We start from the raw sequence: 9893 nt of genomic DNA on the forward strand, positions 1-9893 counted from the left end.
AAAAAAAAAAAAAAAAAAAATTTAAATATTTATTTACTAATAAATATTTATTTATTTATTTATTTAATGTGTATGAATACACTGTAGCTGTACAGAAGGTTATGAGCCTTCATGTGGTTGTTGGGAATTGAATTTTTTTTAGGACCTCTGCTCGCTCAGGTCAACCTCTCTCGCTCTGGTAGACCCTACTTGCTCCTATAGACCCGGATCACTCAGGCCCAAATATTTATTTATTATTATACATAAGTACACTGTAGCTGTCTTCAGATGTGCTAGAAGTGGGTGTCAGATCTCATTATGGGTGGTTGTGAGCCACCATGTGGTTGCTGGGATTTGAACTCAGGACCTTTGGAAGAGCAGTCAGTGCTCTTAACTGCTGAGCCATATCACCAGCCCTAGATTGAACTTTTAATCAGCACTGTGTTCTGCTTTATAGAATCTGATATAATTGATTTGTTACTAACCAATCCCTGAGGTCCATTTGCTTCTGGGTTAATATGTGTGTACAGACTTTTATTTACCCAGAGTGGGTGGTACAATGAAGGAGATTTGACTACTTGCAGAACAGAGTAATTTATCAAGAATTGGTTTCATGGGGGCAGAGCTTTTGCCTCAGACCCACAGGAAGGACCTGGAGTCTTCACCTTCAGTAAGAAGACAGTGAATCAGAGGGATTGCGCTCAGCACAATTAAGCTGTGCTGTGTAGTTAATTCTCCCCATACCACCCTAAGAAGAAAATCTGAAACACATCTTGTGGCCAATGATTGCATGAAGTAAAAGTGGACCTGTTTTATAGTATCCTGCATTTATTAATTTCTTCACTGGGGTACTAAATTTCATGGTTTTTCTTTTATTTATTTTACGTATATGAGTACACATCCAAAGAGGGCATCAGATCCCATTATAGATGGTTGTGAGCCACCCTGTGGTTGCTGGGAATTGAACTTAAGACCTCTGGAAGAGCAGTCAGTGCTCTTTTTTTTTTTTTTCCAAGACAGGGTTTCTCTGTATAGCCCTGGCTGTTCTGAAACTCACTCTGTAGACCAGACTGGCCTCAAACTCAGAAATCCGCCTGCCTCTGCCTCCCAAATGCTGGGATTAAAGGTGTGCGTCACCACTGCCCAGCTTAAAAACATCATGGGAAATTTCTTCAAGAACCTACTCTCCTATAATTTTCAAAGACATCCCTCCAGAAATTTGTTTTAAAGGTTTATTTATTAATTATTATATGTAAGTACACAGTAGCTGTCTTCAGACATACCAGAAGAGGGCACCAGATCTCATTACGGATGGTTTGTGTGCCACCATGTGGTTGCTGGTTCAAATCCCAGCAACCTTCAGAAGAGTAGTCACTGCTCTTAACCACTGAGCCATCTCTCCAGCCCCCCAAAAAATCACTCTTTGGGTTTACATACTATTTGAGTCTGGGGATCCTTGGTGAATCACGGGCTCTTAGATACCTATCTATCTTCAGTCTGTCCTATATACTTGCTTTCTGAACAAATATACTTTTCTGTTATATATACGGAAAAATCATTATACAAAGTGTGAAGTAAGATATCCCTTGATCACCAGAATTTAGAAACAAATCCCTTTTGAAAACCAAAATTGGGGCTGGTGAGATGGCTCAGTGGGTAAGAACACTGACTGCTCTTCCGAAGGTTGTGAGTTCAATTCCCAGCAACCACATGGTGACTCAAAACCACCTATAATGAAATCTGATGCCCTCTTCTGGTATATCTGAAGAGAGCTACAGTGTACTCATTTATAATAATAATAAATAAATCTTTTTAAAAAAAACAACCAAAATTGTATTTCCTTATTTCTTTATTTGTCATTTTCTCCTCAGTTCTCTGTTACATTTTCCTCAGAGACAACATCTTAAGTCACATCCTAGGCTGGCTTGGGACTCACTAGATAGTCCCAAGAACATATTACTGCTTCAGCCTGCATGTGGAGTGGTGAGATTATAAACACAGATTTTCTATCAGTTCCCTTAATTACTTATTCTGATCCAAGAGGATGAGTGATGAGCCATTTATACTAATAAAGTCCATCAGGACAAAAACCAACCAACCACATAAACAGAACAACCTGGGAATGCAGGCTTGGAGCACACACCTGTCATCCCAGCACCTGGGAGGCTGAAGCAGGAGGATACTGAGTAAAAGGTTGGCTCGGATATACATAAGACGGTCTTAAAACAGGCAAACTGTGCCCAAGACCAAAACTGGTAAATGTGTTGCTGATGAGACGTAACACCCACCAAGTATATTTTCCTAGGGTTGACAAGAATGGGACTGAAATAAAGAGAAACTGCCCTTTCCTGTTATTAGTCTTTCTTGTTAAAGGGGAGCAGAGATGAAATCAGGAAGTGGGTGCTGACTTGGGTGGTGTGATGGTGTGTATGCTAGACCCAGAGAGTGGCACTATTAGGAGCTGTGGCCCTGTTGGATTAGGTGTGTCACTGGGGGCGTGGGCTTTAATACCCAGGTCCTAGCTGCCTGGAAGTCAGTATTCTGCTAGCAGCCTTCAGATGAAGATGTAGAACTCTCAGCTCCTCCTATACCAAGCCTGCCTGGATGCTGCCATGTTCCCACCTTGATGATAATGGACTGAACCTCTGAACCTGTAAGCCAGCCCTGATTAAATGTCCTTTGTAAGAGTTGCCTTGGTCATGGTGTGTGTTCATAGCAGTAAAACCCTGACTCAGACTAAGATGATGCACCTATTCTTGGCCACACAACCTGCTCCAGGCTTCTTCTGGTTCACTGAGAGAACCCTTCTCATCATGTCCTTTTGACACAGTGAAGGACAATTTTGAAAAATACATACAGTGCTGTACATGGCTCCTGGTGTCTGGCTTACAGTTTAGTCTCCTATGAAGGAAGTAAAATTCCTTATTACGGAAATGAGAAAGCTGGGTAAGAACCACCCCAGCCATAAAATGGACGTCCTATCATTACGTGGGGCTCAGCCTCATGTGGCATCTCATTCTCTCTAAGAGTTACACCAAAGGAAGCCACCTAACCAGATGTCTGAGTCAGGGTTTCTATTCCTGCACAAATATCATGACCAAGAAGCAAGTTGGGGAGGAAAGGGTTTATTGAACTTACACTTCCACATTGCTGTTGATCACCAGAGGAAGTCAGGACTGGAACTCAGGCAGGAGCTGATGCAGAGGCCATGGAGAGATGTTCCTTACTGGCTTGCTTCTCCTGGCTTGCTCAGCCTGCTCTCTTATAGAACCCAAGACTTCCAGCCCAGGGATGGCACCACCCACAAGGGGCCCTATCCCCTTGGTCACTAATTGAGAAAATGCCCCACAGCTGGATCTCATGGAGGCACTTCCCCAACTGAAGCTCCCTTCTCTGTGATAACTCCAGCCTGTGTCAAGTTGACACACAAAACCAGCCAGTACACCTGGGAACTCACAGCTGGGCAGTTGCCTCCAATCTCTGTAAGATATTTACATATTCCTGTGGGTTCGACCTTGAGAATCCTGGGGGAGCATGGCTCACAGTCGTTTCCAGGTAGAAGAATTCCAAAGAAAAGGCCTACCCAACCCTTTTGTAAAAGTATGTTAACACAAAAATGCAATGACTAAAACTTCAGTTAATAATGGACAATCTCAAGTGCTCCTGGACACAACCAACACGTATTTGTGAATAAATCACAGGACAGACGTTTCCAGGTCCCAAAGGACTCTTTCTAGAGTCCTGGTTTAAGCTTTTGTTTTTTAGGCATGGGACAGCATGTGTGTCACAGTGCTCATGTGGAGGTAAGGGGACAACTTTCTGGAGTTGGTGTGTCCTTCTGCTATGTGGATCCTGGGCATTGAATTCAGGTCCCCAGGCATGGTGGCAGATACTTACAGAACCCCCATTCCCCCACCCCCCCACCCCCGAGCTGCTCAAACCTGGAAATCCTTGGAGTTCAGGGAGGATGCTTGTACATGCTGGGTTTAAAGGCTAGTGAACTTGCTTGGTATCACCTAAGCTGTGAGTGCAAACGGGGCAGTAAACACCTGCATTTGCTGTTTTTCTCACTGTTGGGATTTGACATAAAGCAGCTTAAGGGATGAGAATTTATTTTAGTTTTGAGTTGATCGTGAGGCAGGCATGGCAGCAGATGGCTTTTTGGCTGCAGGAGCATGTGACAGTTTGGTCCGTGACATGACGTGTCAGGAAGCAGAGAGGTGGACTGCAGGTGCTCACATCACTTTCTCCTCTTCTCCTTTCTATTCAACCCAGGACCTGGGGCCATAGGACTGTGCTACTGACTTCCAGTGCGGCTCCTTTCCCATCTGTTAGTGGTCTCTGGAGAAGACCTCCCAGATGTGTCCAAAGATGTGTCTTAATCACAGCCCTTGGTATTTCTTAATCTGATCAAGCACACAAGGGAAGTGAACCATCACAAGTGGGGATTTCCATATACTGTGTAATATTTGTAGGCTACTGCATTGATTTTATTAATTTATTTTTTTTTATTTTTTTATTTTTTATTTTTTTGGTTTTCCAAGACAGGGTTTCTCTGAGTAGCCTTGGCTGTCCTGGTACTCATTCTATAGACCAGGCTGGCCTCAAACTCAGAAATCCCTCTGCCTCTGCCTCCCAAGTGCTGGGATTAAAGGCATGCACCACCACCACCTGGCAAAGATTATTTATTATTATAGATAAGTACACTGTAGCTGTCTTCAGACAGGCCAGAAAATGGCTTCAGATCTCATTATGGGTGGTTGTGAGCCACCCTGTGGTTGCTGAGATTTTAACTCAGGACCTCCGGAAGAGCAGTCAGTGCTCTTACCCACTGAGCCATCTTGCCAGCCCCCACTGCACTGATTTTAAAGCAGAAAAGTCACAAAGGACCTAGGGACTCCTGAGTGCTTGTCTGCGTCTCCTGTGGAGTCCAGGGAGGCAGTTATAGTCACCTAATTTACTCAGGCGACAAAGGTAATTCAGTAATTTTCTCCAAGTTTATGTTAAATCCCAACCAAACATTGTTAGCCTTCAGGAGAGGACAGATCTGATGGGTTTAAAGGTAAGTAAGGAGCTGGGCCCGGTGGTGCTTGCTTTTAATCCCAGTATACAGGAGGCAGAGCCCGTGGATCTCTGAGTTCAAGGCTAGCAAGTTCCAGGACAGCCAGGGCTACACAGAGAAACCCTGTCTCAACAAACACACACACAAACAAACAAACCTAAGCCAAGGTTTTATTGAGTAGCAATATGAGGGGAGAGATATAACTCACTGGGTAGGATGCTTTCCTAGCATGTAGAGTGCCCTGGGTTGGAACCCTAGCAACACATAGACCCTCAAATGGCAATGTACATTCGGAATCCCAGCACTCAGAAGGTGGAGGCAGGAAGATCAGAAATTCAAAGTCATCCTGGGCTCCAACAGCATGAGGCTTCCACCTCAATTAACCTAATCTTGATAATCCTTCACAAGCAGACCCAGAGATTTGTCTCCTATGTGATTCTAGATCCTGTCCAAGTTGACAATCAGTCTTAACCATAATAAGCCCTCCCCTCATTGGCTTGACACCCACACATTACTGGTAAGCCATATCCCCCACCTCTTGGTGCCATAGGCTCATGACATAGCACCGAGAGCCTTCAGCCCACTTCAACGGGGCCTGGAGGCTTTACAGTTCCAAACTGTTCAAAATCTTAAGTGAAATCTCTTTTGAGACTCAGGCACTGTCTCAATTGTGAGCTCTTATAACATTAAAAAAAAAAACAAAAACAAAACAAAAAAAAAACCCCAAAAACAAAAAACCAGGTTGCTGGGCTGGAGAGATGGCTCAGCGGTCATGAGCACTGACTGTTCTTCCAGAGGTCCTGAGTTCAATTCCCAGCAACTACGGGGTGGCTCGCAACCATCTGTACTGGAATCTGATGCCCTCTTCTGGTGTGTCTGAAGACAGCTACAGTGTACTCACAATAAAATAAATAAATCTTAAAAATAAAAACAACATCGGGGCAGTGGTGGCGCACACCTTTAATCCCAGCACTTGGGAGGCAGAGGCAGGCAGATTTCTGAGTTCGAGGCCAGCCTGGTCTACAGAGTGAGTTCCAGGACACAGAGAAACCCTGTCTCGAAAACACAAAAAACAATCAAACAAACAAACAAAAAAATAAAAACAACAGCAACAACAACAAAAACCAGGTTGTTTACTTCCAACATACAATGGCACAGAATAAACATTTCCGTTCCAAAAGGGAAGGATGGTGCATAGTAAGAAGTGAACAGACCGAAGTAAGTTTGAAACCCAGCAGGGAAAGCACCATACTCTGCAGCAATGTGTCCAGCATCTGGTCTAGAGACAGAATCATGTGGACCCCGAAAGGCCTGGGTTACCCTACCCCTCCAGCTCTACTGCCCGCAGCAGCCTTTCTCTAGGGCCAGTTCCACACCATGCTTTCAGTTTTCCCAGCAGACATCCTAAGGTCCTTGAATCTCCAACATCCTGGTGGCTCCATTAAAACCTAGGCTTGGGGTCTGGAGAGATGGCTCAGTGGTTAAGAGCACCAATGCTTCCAAAAGAGGGAGGCAACCAGCAGTCCTACCCAGCTATGCCACCTTGAATCACATCAATGACCAGCATGTCTCATAACCTTATGGGTGCTATAGTGGCACATATACCTTACTGGTAACCAACCTTAACAGACCTGCATAAAAAGACGGATACAATGCCTGGCACTGAAAACCTAGCTAGGGAAGTCATGGCTATTGGAGGAGAATCTACAACCATGAATGTACCAAGCCAACCTAATCCCCAACAACAACCTTTTGTTAAAGGTTAAAAGAAGACAAAGGTGGAAGGAGTGTGGGAGCTGGAGGATGAGAAGGATCCTGGGGAAGGATGCTGGGGAATGCAGCCTCCAGGATGTGAGGGGGCTCTCCCTTCCACCCTCCTCCCCAGAACTCACAGCATCTACACCTACCTGCACAAAAATGCCCCCCATCAGCATTCCATCATGGATGGGGAGGACTAACAGGCTCTTCCCCTCCTGAGGAGCTATAAGCAGTCACTCTTTGTTGAGGGAGGAGTATTGGTTACTTTTATATTACAACGTTAAAACACCATGACAGAGGCAACGTGTGGAGGAGAGAAAATGATTTGGGCTTATGGGTTAGAGCTCAAAGAGACTGAGACAGTGTGGCAGCAAGGGTCAGGCTTACTGCAGGAACAGGAAGATCAGAGCTCACATCACAATCATGAAAACGGGAAAGGGGTGCAGGAGGAGAGACAGACAGAAGGAGGGAGGAAAGGGTATCTTATTAATATTGATGGTCTTCCTTCCTGTTTCAAAAAAAAATTGTTCTTCATTTCAATTAAGACCTTTTCAGAATGGCTTTTTGTTTTTGTTTTTGTTTTCAAGACAGGGTTTCTCTGTATAGCCCTGGCTGTCCTGGAACTCACGCTGTAGACCAGGCTGGCCTCGAACTCAGAAATCTGCCTGCCTCTGCCTCCCAAGTTCTGGGATTAAAGGTGTGCGCCACCACTGCCCGGCCCAGATGGCTTTTACTGACTAACAGTAAAATGGTCAGTGTCGGTATATCGCTAAGACTGAATATCCCTATAGTTCTGATTCACCATAATTTTACTCTGTAGACCAGGCTGGCCTTGAACTCAGATCCACCTGCCTCTGCTTCCCAAGTGCTGGGATTAAAGGTGTGGTTTGGTGTTTGCTCTTTCTACAGTCTCATGTAGCCTTGGTTGACCCCTGCTGGCATGGTATATGCAATGTATTATTGACCTTCAGTTTACACACTTATATTCTAGCCTTCCTTAGTATCTCTTTTTTCAGGCCAACATAATATTTTGATTAATTATTTGAGAATTTCATACAATATGCCCCGATCACTCTCTCTTCCATTCTTTCCAGGTCTACCTTCCCACCCTTGTACCTTCCCCTTAAAAAGAAAAAAAAAATACACCAAGTCCAGTTTGTGTTGTCCATATACTCATTGGAACATGATCAAACTCCCAGTGGCCAGCCTCTTAAAGACAACTGAGTCCTTCCCCACCTCCCCTCCCTATCAGAAGGCGTCAACTCTGAAGAACTACATGTCAGCATTGTTAGCACAATTTTAAAGGGTTCTTTTTTGGGATGAGGGGGGTGGTTCGAGACAGGGTTTCTCTGTACAGTACTGGCTGTCCTGGAACTCACTCTGTAGACCAGGCTGGCCTTGAACTCAGAGCTCCACCTGCCTCTGCCTCCCAAGTACTGGGATTAAAGGCGTGCACCACCACTGCAAAGATTCTTTTTAATGGCTTTCTGTCTGTAGTGTTTCTCTTGGGGTTGGGGTTGTAATAAAAGCCTTCAACATTTCTAATTGTCCACAGTCATTGATTCCACCCCCCAACGGAGGTTCTGTAAGACCCTGTCGAGCCTTAGCTTACCAGAGACCCCCTGAATGAATCACATGGAGCCTGATCGATGCAAAAAGCAAAAGGGTTTTTAATGTTCCGGTGCACTGGGGCCGTCCCAGACCCCAAGGAGAGATCCTGATTCTGCACAGCTTGTCCAGTGATCTTTTATACAATTTTCAGGGCAGCAGCTATTAGATACAATGTGATTGGCAAAACAGTATGACTTTTTAAACTGATTAGTCTTCAGGGAATGAGGTGGCAAGGACTTCCCTTGTCTGAAGGTGGGCAAAGGTCCACCCTGCAGAATGGTCCCCACGCGCAGGTTGGTTCTCACCCTGTGATCTGAGGAATGTTGATTAGCCTTTCCATTCCAGAGAGTTCTACTACCTTCCCAAAGTTCCTGAGCTTATCTTATTAAGGAAATTCCTGGCCTCCCAGTGTTTTTCTGAGATGTCCCTGTTTACTCAGTTCTTACAGTTCCTTGCCCATAACAGCCAGGGCCTGCACAGATCTTGGACTTCCACATGCTTTCTGGTGGCAGCACAAAGTACAGACATCAACATGTGCCTGTGCACAGACTATTGACACCAAATTGGTCCCTGGTGGCCCCAGTATCTCTCTCTCTCTCTCTTTTTAAGATTTATTTATTATTATATCTAAGTACACTGTACTGTCTTCAGATGCACTAGAAGAAGGTGTCAGATCTCATGGATGGTTGTGTGGTTGCTGGGATTTGAACTCAGGACCTTCGGAAGAGCAGTCAGTGCTCTCAACTGCTGAGCTATTCTTCCAGCCCCACCCCCCAGTATCTCTTAATATCCCTTTGTATCTTCTTCTCTGCAGGTCAGCATTTACAGTGAGAACTGCTGCCATTGAAATAAGATTCACAAACGTGATGGGAATAATGGAATTCTGGGGACATGCTGTGTATGATGTGGTAACTCTATCAGAATAGCTGGTTTGGCACTGAATTGTGGTTTATAATGAAATAGACCAATGCTTTACTGTATTTCCATATGATCTGAACAGAGCACTGAAGCTTGAATCACAAAACAGTCATGATCCTTCACTTAATTCTTTTTTTTTTAAGTTTTATTTATTATTATAGATAAGTACACTGTTGCTGTCTTCAGACACACCAGAGAGCATCAGATTTCATTATGGGTGGTTGTGAGCCACCATGTGGTTGCTGGGATTTGAACTCAGGACCTTCGGAAGAGCAGTCAGTGCTCTTAACCACTGAGCCACCTCTCCAGCCCCCACTCAATTCTTGACCTGGAACCAGTGTGCAGACCTCGAACCTCTGGAAAGCCAGGCTGCTGGAACCCTGACAAGATGTGTATTTACTAATGTGTCTCTCTGTCTTCCCCAAAGGGATCCATGAAGCCACCATACACTGAATGAAAGGTAAATAGTTAGCCTTTCAGGGAATGGTGATACTGTTTCTGGATCAGTGCCAATACCTGAATACCCCAAATGCCACTTTGTCCAGTGGTGAAGTTGGGAGCTTAT

Source organism: Mastomys coucha, unplaced genomic scaffold (genome assembly GCF_008632895.1).
Source record: "Mastomys coucha isolate ucsf_1 unplaced genomic scaffold, UCSF_Mcou_1 pScaffold22, whole genome shotgun sequence".
Classification (NCBI taxonomy): Eukaryota; Metazoa; Chordata; class Mammalia; order Rodentia; family Muridae; genus Mastomys; species Mastomys coucha.